Below are 10,798 nucleotides of genomic sequence, written 5' to 3'. Positions count from 1 at the left end.
CAGTCCCTGCCCCAGTGCCACTGCAGCAGGGCTGGTCTCCAGCTCCACACAGCCCTGCCCTGCCCTGCCCAGCCAGGGGCCTTGCCGAGTCACCCTCCACCCGCAGGCTGATGTCCTAGCCCTGCCCCCATGGCCCTGCTCGACCGTCACAGTCTGTGTCTAACCCTAGGTCCCCTCACTGGGCCTGATCTGACCCCCCATCTGCACATTGACATCCCATCCATCCCCGTCACCATGGCCCTGCCCAGCCATTGCTGAATCTGGTCCTAGCCTAGCCACTACAGACTGACTCCCCAGCTTGACCTCACACCTGCTGCATGACCATGGTACTGCATCATGATCTGGACTCCTGGCTGGATCTGGCCACCACCTCCAGATCTGTCCTGCTGGCCTCTGTCACGTCCTCACCTCCCTGTCTTCTCAGTGAGTAGCCCCTGCTCTTGCTGCTTCCCAGCAAAAACATGAACAAGTTTGGCAGGCATTTTTCTTCCTGATACTGCTAAAACAGGCAAACTTAATCCATATATAATTCATACATGGGCGGACGCTGCAGCACTTTCTGCTGGTGCAGTCAGCCTATAGATTCACAATCCAATACATAATTTTAAATAGTCATAACTCATTCAAACCAAACCCAATTACATCCACCATATGATTTTTTTGAAAAAGTGCCATTCTTGTGTCAGATTTCCACTTGCAAGACTCAGCTCTTGTCAGAGGAATGCTCAAAAATAGGTCAGTTTTTTATACTGCAAAGACTTTATTGTTTTCCCTCACTCTTAAAAACACTCTAAATGTATTTCCTTAGGCTTTTAAAAATCAGTGAAAGGCAAAGATGAAATAACAGAAAGAAATATTCAGGATGGGTTTTAGAGTGGAAATCCATAAGCAACTTCTTTTAAAATAGTAATTATTACTCAGCTGTACTGAAGTGGGCAATATCTCCCTTTACATATTTTTTTCACCCCAAAAACTTTCTAGAGGTGCTGCTATTAAAACAATTAGCTGATCAGCTATGGCCAAATAGCAGTTTTACATCTTCTTGGTTGCAAAGGACATGGAAGAGGTCTTTGATACCTTCTTTGCCTTGATCTCTCCTGTTAAGACCAACCTTTGGGAATCCAGCAATCTTGAGATGAGAAGGAAAGTCTGGAGCAAGGAAGACTTACTCTTAGAGGGGGAGGAATAGGGGGTTAGAGAACATTTAAAGAAATTGGGTATACATAGGTCCATGGGACTTGATGGGATGCACCCACAACTGCTGGGTGAGATGGTCAGTGTTTTTGATAGGCCACTCCTGAAACACATAAAGGACAAGCAGGTGACTGGGAATAGTCTGCATGGATTTATGAAGAGGAAATCCTCCTTCACCAACTTGATAGACTTCTGTGTTGAGATGAACAGTTCAGTGGGTGAGGGAGAACAATGGACATTATTTACCTTGACTTTAGCAAATCTTTCAACACTGCCTTGTCTAGCACTCTCATGAACAGACTGATAAAGTACTGGCCCCATAAGTGGACAGTGAAGTGGGCTGAAACTTGGCTGAATTGCCAGAATTGAAAGATTGTGATTAGTGGGAATATATCTCCAGCTGGAGGCCAGTCGGTAGCGGTGTAGTTCAGAGGTTGGTACTGGGGCTAATAGGGTTTAGCATGCTCGTTAATGATCCTGCTTATGGGACAGTATGCACCTTCAGCAAGTCTACAGATGATATAAAGCTGTGAAGAGTCACTGTCTCTATGGTTGTACTGTCATTCAGAGGTACCTCAATAGGTTGGAGATACAAGCAGGCAGGCATCTGATTCAACAAAGTGATGTACATGGACATTCTGGAGCAAGTCCAACAAAGGATCATGAAGATAATTCAGGGATTCGAGTAACAGACATAGGTGGAGAGACAGACAGAGCTGGGATGTTTAGTATGGAGAAGAGAAGGCTCAGGGGAATCTTACCAGTGTGTATAAGTAGCTGGTGCAGGGCAGTACAGATGAGGATGGGCTCTTCTCAGTGGTGCCCAGTGACAGGACAAGGGTCTGTAGGTGTGAACTGAAATATGAGAAATTATTTTCAAAAATAAGAAAAAACTTTTAACTGTGAGCGTATTTGAACACTGTACAGGTTAATCAGAGAGCTTATGGAGTCTCCATCCTTGGAGATATTAAAAATCTGACTGGACATGACCCTGAGCTGCCTGCTGTAGCTGACTCTGGTTGAGCAGGTAGATGGACATGGATTGGACAAGATGATCTCAATAGGTCTCTTCCAGCCTCAACAATTCTGTGATCCTGTGTGAATTTGTGACATATACACAGACTTCTTCCTGTGTTCCAGAAAAAATAAACACTGACATCAAAAATATATTTAAACTGATTAACTGAAAAAAAAAAAAAAAAAAAAAAAGTGAAGGATGTAGAATGTAAAGTATTTTTACAATGGAAGTCATGACAAAAGCTTCAGTATATCATTCATGGTATATGTAAAAATCCCACCAGTGGATTAATTTTAAGAAATTCTGAAACATACTTTCATTTTTCATATTTTTTTTTCCTGAATAAATATGTAATCTTTTATTATAAACAACTTGCTGGGTGACTAAATGTGGTGGGTTGACCCTGGCTGAGGGCCAGGTGCCCACCAGAGCCGCTCTATCACTCCCCTCTTTCATTAGACAGGGGAGAAAAGGTACAATGAAAAAAAAACTTATGGGTCGAGATAAGGACAGGGAGAGATCATTCTCTAATTATCATCACGAGCAAAACAGACCGAACTTAGAGAGGGAATTCATCTTATTTATTACTAAGCAAAACAGAGTAGAGGAGTGAGAAATAAAACCAAATCTTAAAAACACCTCCCCCCACCCCTTCCATCTTCCCGGGCTCAACTTCACTCCCGGCTTCAACCTCCGCCTCCCCCCCAGCAGCACAGGGGGACGGGGAGTGGGGGTTACGGTCAGTTCATCACACGGTGTTTCAGCCGCTTCTTCATCCTCAGGGGGAGGACTCATCGTTCCCCCGCTCCAGCGTGGGGTCCCTCTCACGGGAGACAGTCCTTCACGGCCTTCTCCAACGTGAGTCTCCTCCACGGGGTGCAGACCTTCAGGAGCAAACTGCTCCAGCGTGGGTCCCCCACGGGGTCACAAGTCCTGTCAGCAAACCTGCTCTGGCCTGGGCTCCTCTCTCCACGGATCCACAGGTCCTGCCAGGAGCTTACTCCAGCGTGGGCTTCCCACGGGGCCACAGCCTCCTTCAGGTGCCTCCACCTGCTCCGGCGTGGCGTCTTCCACGGGCTGCAGGTGGAATCGCTACACCCCCTCATCCTCCCTCCATGGACTGCAGGGGGACAGCCTGCTTCACCATGGTCTTCACCACGGGCTGCAGGGGGATCTCTGCTCCGGTGCCTGGAGCACCTCCTGCCCCTCCTTCTGCACTGACCTTGGTGTCTGCAGATGTTCTTACATCTTCTCACTCCTCTCTCTGGCTGCAAAAGCGCTCTCTAACTGTTTTTCTCTTTCTTAAATATGTTATCACAGAGGCGCTGATTGGCTTGGCCTTGGCCAGCGGCAGATCCGTCTTGTAGCCGGCTGGCATTGGCTCTGTCAGACACAGGGGAAGCTTCTAGCAGCTTCTCACAGAAGCCACCCCTGTAGCCCCCCCGCTACCAAAACCTTGCCACGCAAAACCAACACACTAAACTTTTTTTGTGTGTGGTATTAACTGTAGAAATGTTACATATTTATTCCCAAAGACATACATGGCAATATCTATAGGCAGTTCAAGAACTTTCTTCACCTTCAAGAACTCAGTGAAGATTTCTTGAAAAACCCTTTCAAATGGAGAATAACTTTTATATTATCAGATGTGTACCTCTCTGAAAATTTGTTGAAAAAATTGAGTTCCATTTTATTTAAATTCCACACTGAGCATATCAAAGAAATAAATATTAAACAACTACTAAAATATTCTGATGCACCAACATAAAAATAATTATGTAAAAAATATATTTAGGATGCAAAGTCAAATAATTAAAATAAATCAAAGTATGTATATTATTTCCTAATGCAAAAATGCTGGTGCAACTTTCATTCTGCCCTTACACATCAAGGCTGTACTTAGAATGATTTAGAAGTCCCTTAGGAAAAGAAGATTTTGCAATGATGTATCTAATGACAGTTTCATAGTGTATATGTGGAAAGGAAAGAGAAGGGAAGGTGAGGCAAGGCAAGGCAAAATTAGAAATTAGAGTGGGAGAAAAAGTGAGCTTACATAGCAAACCTAGCTTACATAGCAAACCTAGCATCGCCCTCTACATCAATGACCAACTGGAGTGCGTGGAGCTCCACCTGGGGATGGATGAGGAGCTGACCGAAAGCCTATGGGTCAGGATTAAAGGGAGAGCTGGGGCAAGGGACATCATAGCCAGGGTCTGCTACAGGCCACCTGACCAGGGAGACAGACCAGATGAAGCCCTCTATAGGCAGATAGGAGCAGCCTCACATTCACAAGCTCTGGTCAGTATGGGGGACTTCAACCATCCTGACATCCGCTAGAGGGACAACACAGCTGAGCGCAAGCAATCCAGGAAGTTCCTGGAATGTGTCAATGACAACTTTCTCCTCCAAGTGATAGAGGAGCCCATGAGGAGAGGTGCCATGCTGGACCTTGTTCTCACCAATAAGGAGGGCCTGGTAGGGGACGTCAAGCTCAAGGGCAGCCTTGGCTGCAGTGACCATGAAATGGTGGAGTTCAGCATCCTCGGGGCAGCGAGGAGGGCGTGCAGCAAGCTCACTACCCTGGCCTTCAGCAGAGCAGACTTTGGCCTCTTCAGAGATCTGCTTGGTAGAATACCATGGGACAAAGGCCTGGAAGGAAGAGGGGCCCAAGACAGCTGCCTAATATTCAAGGGTCACCTCCTCCAAGCTCAGAAGCGATGCATCCCAACAAAGAGCAAGTCAAGCAAAAACACCAAGAGGCCCCGTGGATGAACAAGGAGCTCCTGGGCAAAGTCAAACAAAAAAAGGAAGCCAACAGAGGGTGGAAGCAAGGGCAGGTAGCCTGGGAGGAATACAGAGAAACTGTCCGAGCAGCCAGGGAGCAGGTTAGGAAAGCCAAAGCCCTGACAGAAATTAGTCTGGCCAGGGATGTCAAGGACAGCAAGAAAAGCTTCTATAGGTATGTCAGTGATAAAAGGAAGATGAGGGAAAATGTGGGTCCCCTCTGGAATGAAATGGGTGACCTGGTTACCCAGGATATGGAGAAGACTGAGGTACTCAACGACTTCTTTGTCTCAGTCTTCACTGGCAAATGCTCGAGCCACACTGCCCAAGTCGCAGAAGGCAGGGACTGGGAGAATGCAGAACCGCCCACTGCAGGAGAAGACGAGGTTCAAGAATATCTAAGGAACCTGAAGGTGCACAAGTCCATGGGACCTGATGAGTTGCATCCGCGGGTCTTGAGGGAACTGGCGGATGAAGTGGCCAGGCCACTCGCCATTATATTTGAGAAGTCCTGGCAGTCTGGTGAAGTTCCCGCTGACTGGAAGAGGGGGAACATAACCCCCATTTTTAAGGAGAGAAAAAAGGAAGACCCAGGGGACTACACGCTGGTCAGTCTCACCTCTGTGCCTGGCAAGATTATAGAACAGACCCGCCTGGAGACTGTGCTCAGGCACATGGAAGATAAGGAGGTGATTGGTGACAGCCAACACGGCTTCACTAAGGGCAAATCATGCCTGACAAACTTGGTGCCCTTTTATGATGGGGTTACAGTGTTGGTAGATAAGGGAAGGGCAGCTGACGTCATCTACCTGGACTTGTGCAAGGCATTTGGCACTGTCCCGCACAACATCCTTGTCTCTAAATTGGAGAGACATGGATTCGATGGACGGACCACTCGGAGGATAAGGAATTGGCTGGATGGTCACACTCAAAGTATTGTGATCAACGGCTCAATGTCCGAGTGGAGAACGGTGATGAGTGGCGTTCCTCAGAGGTTGGTACTGGCACTGGCACTGTTCAACATCTTTGTCGGCAACATGGACAATGGGATCAAGTGCACCCTCAGCAAGTTTGCCAATGACACCAAGCTGTGTGGTGCAGTGAACATGCTCGAGGGAAGGGGTGCCATCCAGAGGGACCTTGACAGGCTGGAGAGGTGGGCCTGTGCAAACCACATGAAGTCCAACAAGGCCAAATGCAAGGTCCTGCACATGGGTCGGTGCAATCCCAAGCACAGCTATAGGCTGGGCAGGGAATGGAGTGAAAGCAGCCCTGAGGAGAAGGACTTGGGGGTATTGATTGATGAGAAGCTCAACATGAGCTGGCAGTGTGCGCTTGCAGCCCAGAAAGCCAACCATGTCCTGGGCTGCATCAAAAGAGGGGTGACCAGCAGGTCAAGGGAGGTGATCCTGCCCCTCTACTCTGCTCTGGTGAGACCCCACCTGGAGTACTGCATCCAGCTCTGGGGGCCCCAGTACAGGAGAGACATGGAGCTGTTGGAGTGAGTCCAGAGGAGGGCCACAAAGCTGATCAGAGGGCTGGAGCACCTCTCCTGTGAGGACAGGCTGAGAGAGCTGGGGTTGTTCAGCCTGGAGAAGAGAAGACTCCCTCTAGTGAGTTGACTGCGCTACACAGCTTGGTGTCATCGGCAAACTTGCTGAGTGTGCACTCGATCCCACTGTCCATGTCACTGATTTGTTTGACATTTTTGTATTTAATATCATGAATTGTTACATTTATAAGAAGCTATATTTACTATACATATATACAATGGAGTTGTATAAGTGTGACAATCCTTTCCTACATCCATCATAACAGTTTGACTCCAAACCTTCAGCAAGAAATCACAGACTCCTACTACTTGTAGTATTCAATAATTCTATATAATTATGAACTTCCAGATACACTTATATGAAGTGTATTTATTTTCTCCTCCCTTCTCAGTAGAATATTACTGTAAAAATAAATATCTGTTCAACTGATAGTAATTTTTCAAGTCAGCCATTAGAATTTCATGCTGTGTTAATTGTTCCAAGTAAGAAGTAGAAAATCAGGAAGTATGGTTTGCTGTCACTCAGTACTTATTAAATGAAGTTATGATTGGTAAGATTTACATTGATCTTCACATATGAGGACAGCAGATTCTAATTTATTCTAACTATAATTCAGAGTTTATACTGGACAATAATTTCCAATATACAGTGTAAAATTTAATTTTAATTGTGTTTAAAGCTTACTAAAAGAATTAGTCATGAGATAGATAGAATTGTAAATGATACTAGCTCAACAGTTAATTTCATACAATTGGATTTTCTTAATTAAAGTGGTCTCAATGGTGATTGCTGGCCAACAACAGAAGCAACATGCATCGAGAGAAATATTTCCTCTCCCTTTTTAAAGGGAGGAAAAATCTACTTAATTCTAAAAGAAACTAATTCTTTGATTCAGAACCTTGAATAGGTAGATAACTGAAAGACACACAATCAGGATATAAGTACAAGATAGAATGAAAGCTACTTTGTTATAAAAATAGATTTATCTATGATTTATGTTGCTTCCTAGCAAATATAAAATTACTCTTATGAGTTCTTGGGAACAAGGCAGTGAGACATTTGCTAATAACTTCAGTATCTTTAGGATAAGAATTACAACGTCTGTTAAAATTTGCAAGAAAACAAGAACAAGCATATTTTTTTGGTGGAAGATCCGCAAAGGAATGCAAACACAAAAAATAGTTGAAAAGAGAACATCTGTACTGGCTACTTAAAAAGGAAGAGTGTGCAGTGTGCATTGGTAACACATTGCTTAGAGTTACAAAGCTGTATATTGTACTTAAATCACTTTTTCAAACATATGCCCAACTTTGGCCATGTTGATCTCCAGTGGACTGTGGTAAACTCAGCAATGCTCATCTCCTCCATGTTGAACTATATTAATGCTAAGAAGTTCACCGCTTTGCCAAGAACATTGATCTACAGGAAGCAGCAGAGCGCTACATGTCCTTCAATGAGTTGTTTGACAAGGAATTCTTCTGAGGATCCTCTTGATCTACCAAGTTCACCAACAGGATCTACATTGATATTTATTATAATCTTTGAACAGTTGCACCACTAATCTAAGCAACAATAACAGGAACCTCGCAGTTGACCCACAGCAGCACCAATTCTTCCCTCACAAGTCCGACAGCATTGGTTGTGGTATAAAAACAGAGCATTTCATTCAGACTCTTGCTGGTAATTAGGTCCAGTGCCCTAATTAACAGATGAAGCCACTTTCCTAAATTGTGCAGTAACAACTCCAATAAAGGGAGGTAATATGAAGATTTTCATTATGAATAACTAGCTAAGGCTCTGCATTTCACAAGGACTCTAATCATATAATTTCCATTGCATGATGAGGTCAGCCTGTTAAAATTCTTCATTCGCACAAGGATTTTCTACAGGGTTTCTCCCTACACATGCCAGAGAGTTTTGTATCCCCAAAAAGATCTGATACATATCCTATGTCTTTGCTTCATTTTGCTGTAGCATTTGAAACCATTTCAAACAGAGACAACAATATAAAGAAAAAGTTAATGTCATTGTTGCAGAATCTCTGATAGGAACTGTCTTAAAGTCCTGATGTTCAAAAACCAGAATAACTTTCAGAGCTGAAATGTTAAACCCATCGTGATATACAGTGATGTGAAGTGTTCCTTCCAAATAGTTGAAAACAGGTTTTGTTCATGAATTTACCAGTATATTTAGCATCATTAAAGGTATGAAAGTTTTGCTACCTTGTTAAATTTATTGTTTCTACACATGTAATATTCCTATTCCTGTTCTGGCCTTAGTTACAGAAGGCATTTGTCTTCAGTGGAACATTCCACTTTAAAACTGATATGTTACCTGCTCTGGATAAAGCTCAGAGTGATAAACAACAATTCCTGTAAAGTGACCAAAGTAATGAACAACAATTTAGCTAGCACTTATTTTTACATTCTACTTCTACTTTTTCTTCTAGTTACTTTTATCTTCTGTTTTCCACGTGAATTCTGACTGAATCTGCTTGGTTGATATTATTTATTGACTCATTCACCAGGGAGAGTTTCAGTTAAAAAGAACTGTATCTGTACTATCCCCCTGTTGTATAAAACTTTTCATGCACATCTGGGGCCTGGTGATGCCACTGAAGGGACGAGGTTTCAGAGCATATGCAGATCTACCGTCGGAACAAGCAGATTACTGCACTGGTCAAAGAGGAACTGGTGTAATCACTGTGTAGCCCTGTACAGGGAGCATGAGAAAATCCCCTAAATCTTATTAAATATCATAATTATTAAATGTTAACTAATGGAAATTAGTTTGAGTTGTAATTAATTTTCCATTATAGTGCATAGTTCTTAATGATTAGCATGTTTTATGTGACAATATTGCCATGCTCATAACCAAGAAGGATCAAGAATATAATTTTGCAATACTTCTCCATAAAACCTAAAACATATCGAACACTGTCTTTTCCTCAAAAGAAATCACAATTCTTAAAGAGATGGAGCACAGTGAAATAGAAAAGTGTAAAATAGTCTGCAACAGTAGCAGTTCACGGGACAGATGAACTGATTGAACAAAAGAGTCAAGAATCAAGAATGCCAGTCTTTTCCCAAGGCTTTGTGGATTTGCTGATAGACCACAACACAATCCTGTGTACAGAAATTGCAATGGAGTCTTTAACTTTTTCTAGTAGATATAAAATACCACTTTTACCACCACCCTTCACTATGTGGACCCAGTTACCAGATGACAATAGAATAAATTTTAGTTTCCAAATCAAACCTCTTCTCTTGAGGGAATACCTTGCAATATAGTCATAAGGAGGAAGCCTGAATTTTTAAAGTATATAAACAAAAACAACTGAACAAACAGAAACAAAGAAAATAAATGCTAATATTAGCAATCAAAATTTGGTGGGCATCTAATGTGCCTAGGACCTACATGTAATGTTGTACAGTAAATGTTGTGGTCTCATGTTGAATTAAATGCATGAAAGCTCTTCTATTACTTTACTTGCAACCAAATGAGGCCTGGAGCACTGTGTAGTTGCATAGGCAGGTGCAATAATCATTTACTCATTTACTTGGGTTCTTTTTGTGTATTGGTTTAGGAAAATCATGCTTGAACAGTTCTAAGTTTTTCCTATGTTCTATGAAATAAAAAGGATTATGTTACACAGGTATTAGATTTACCAGCAATGAAAATATTAGCATGAAATAGTATCACACAAGAGACTCTGGTCCAATGTTAACAGCCCCAGCACTCCCTTACATCAGGTACAATCCCACTACTTCACTTCATCTATTCACCTGGCAAAGTTGTGTGATAGGGTCTGGTCCCAAATGAGTAAGGATTGTCAATTTGTCAATTTGTCATTTGTAAATTCGACCCTATTGCTTTAATGAAAAGAGGGCTGATATCATACAAGCCACTCTACTGTTTTAAACACAGCTTTTGGTGACCTAATGTAGTTAGTTTAGCAAGAAGATAATGTAATTTCTGTGAGCTTCAGTTTTCGGTCATCTACATTTTTCTCATCTAGATTCTGATACATCAATCAGCAATGTTAAAGTATTTAACAGAAATTATCTTGAACACCACTGGAAATAAATGGTTTGAAAATATTGCAAAGACAGAGGGAAAAATATAAATAAGGGGTAAAGGAAAGAACAAAATAGATTATTTGGCAGTTCTTTGTTTTCAAAGGGCCATGAAGACTTCATTGTAAGGTGCATAGAAGTTAAGGTCTTCAAGAGTGTGCTCCACTGCTCAA

Source organism: Balearica regulorum, chromosome Z, assembly GCF_011004875.1.
Source record: "Balearica regulorum gibbericeps isolate bBalReg1 chromosome Z, bBalReg1.pri, whole genome shotgun sequence".
In the NCBI taxonomy this organism is placed as follows: domain Eukaryota; kingdom Metazoa; phylum Chordata; class Aves; order Gruiformes; family Gruidae; genus Balearica; species Balearica regulorum.
This window is presented reverse-complemented; position numbering follows the sequence as displayed.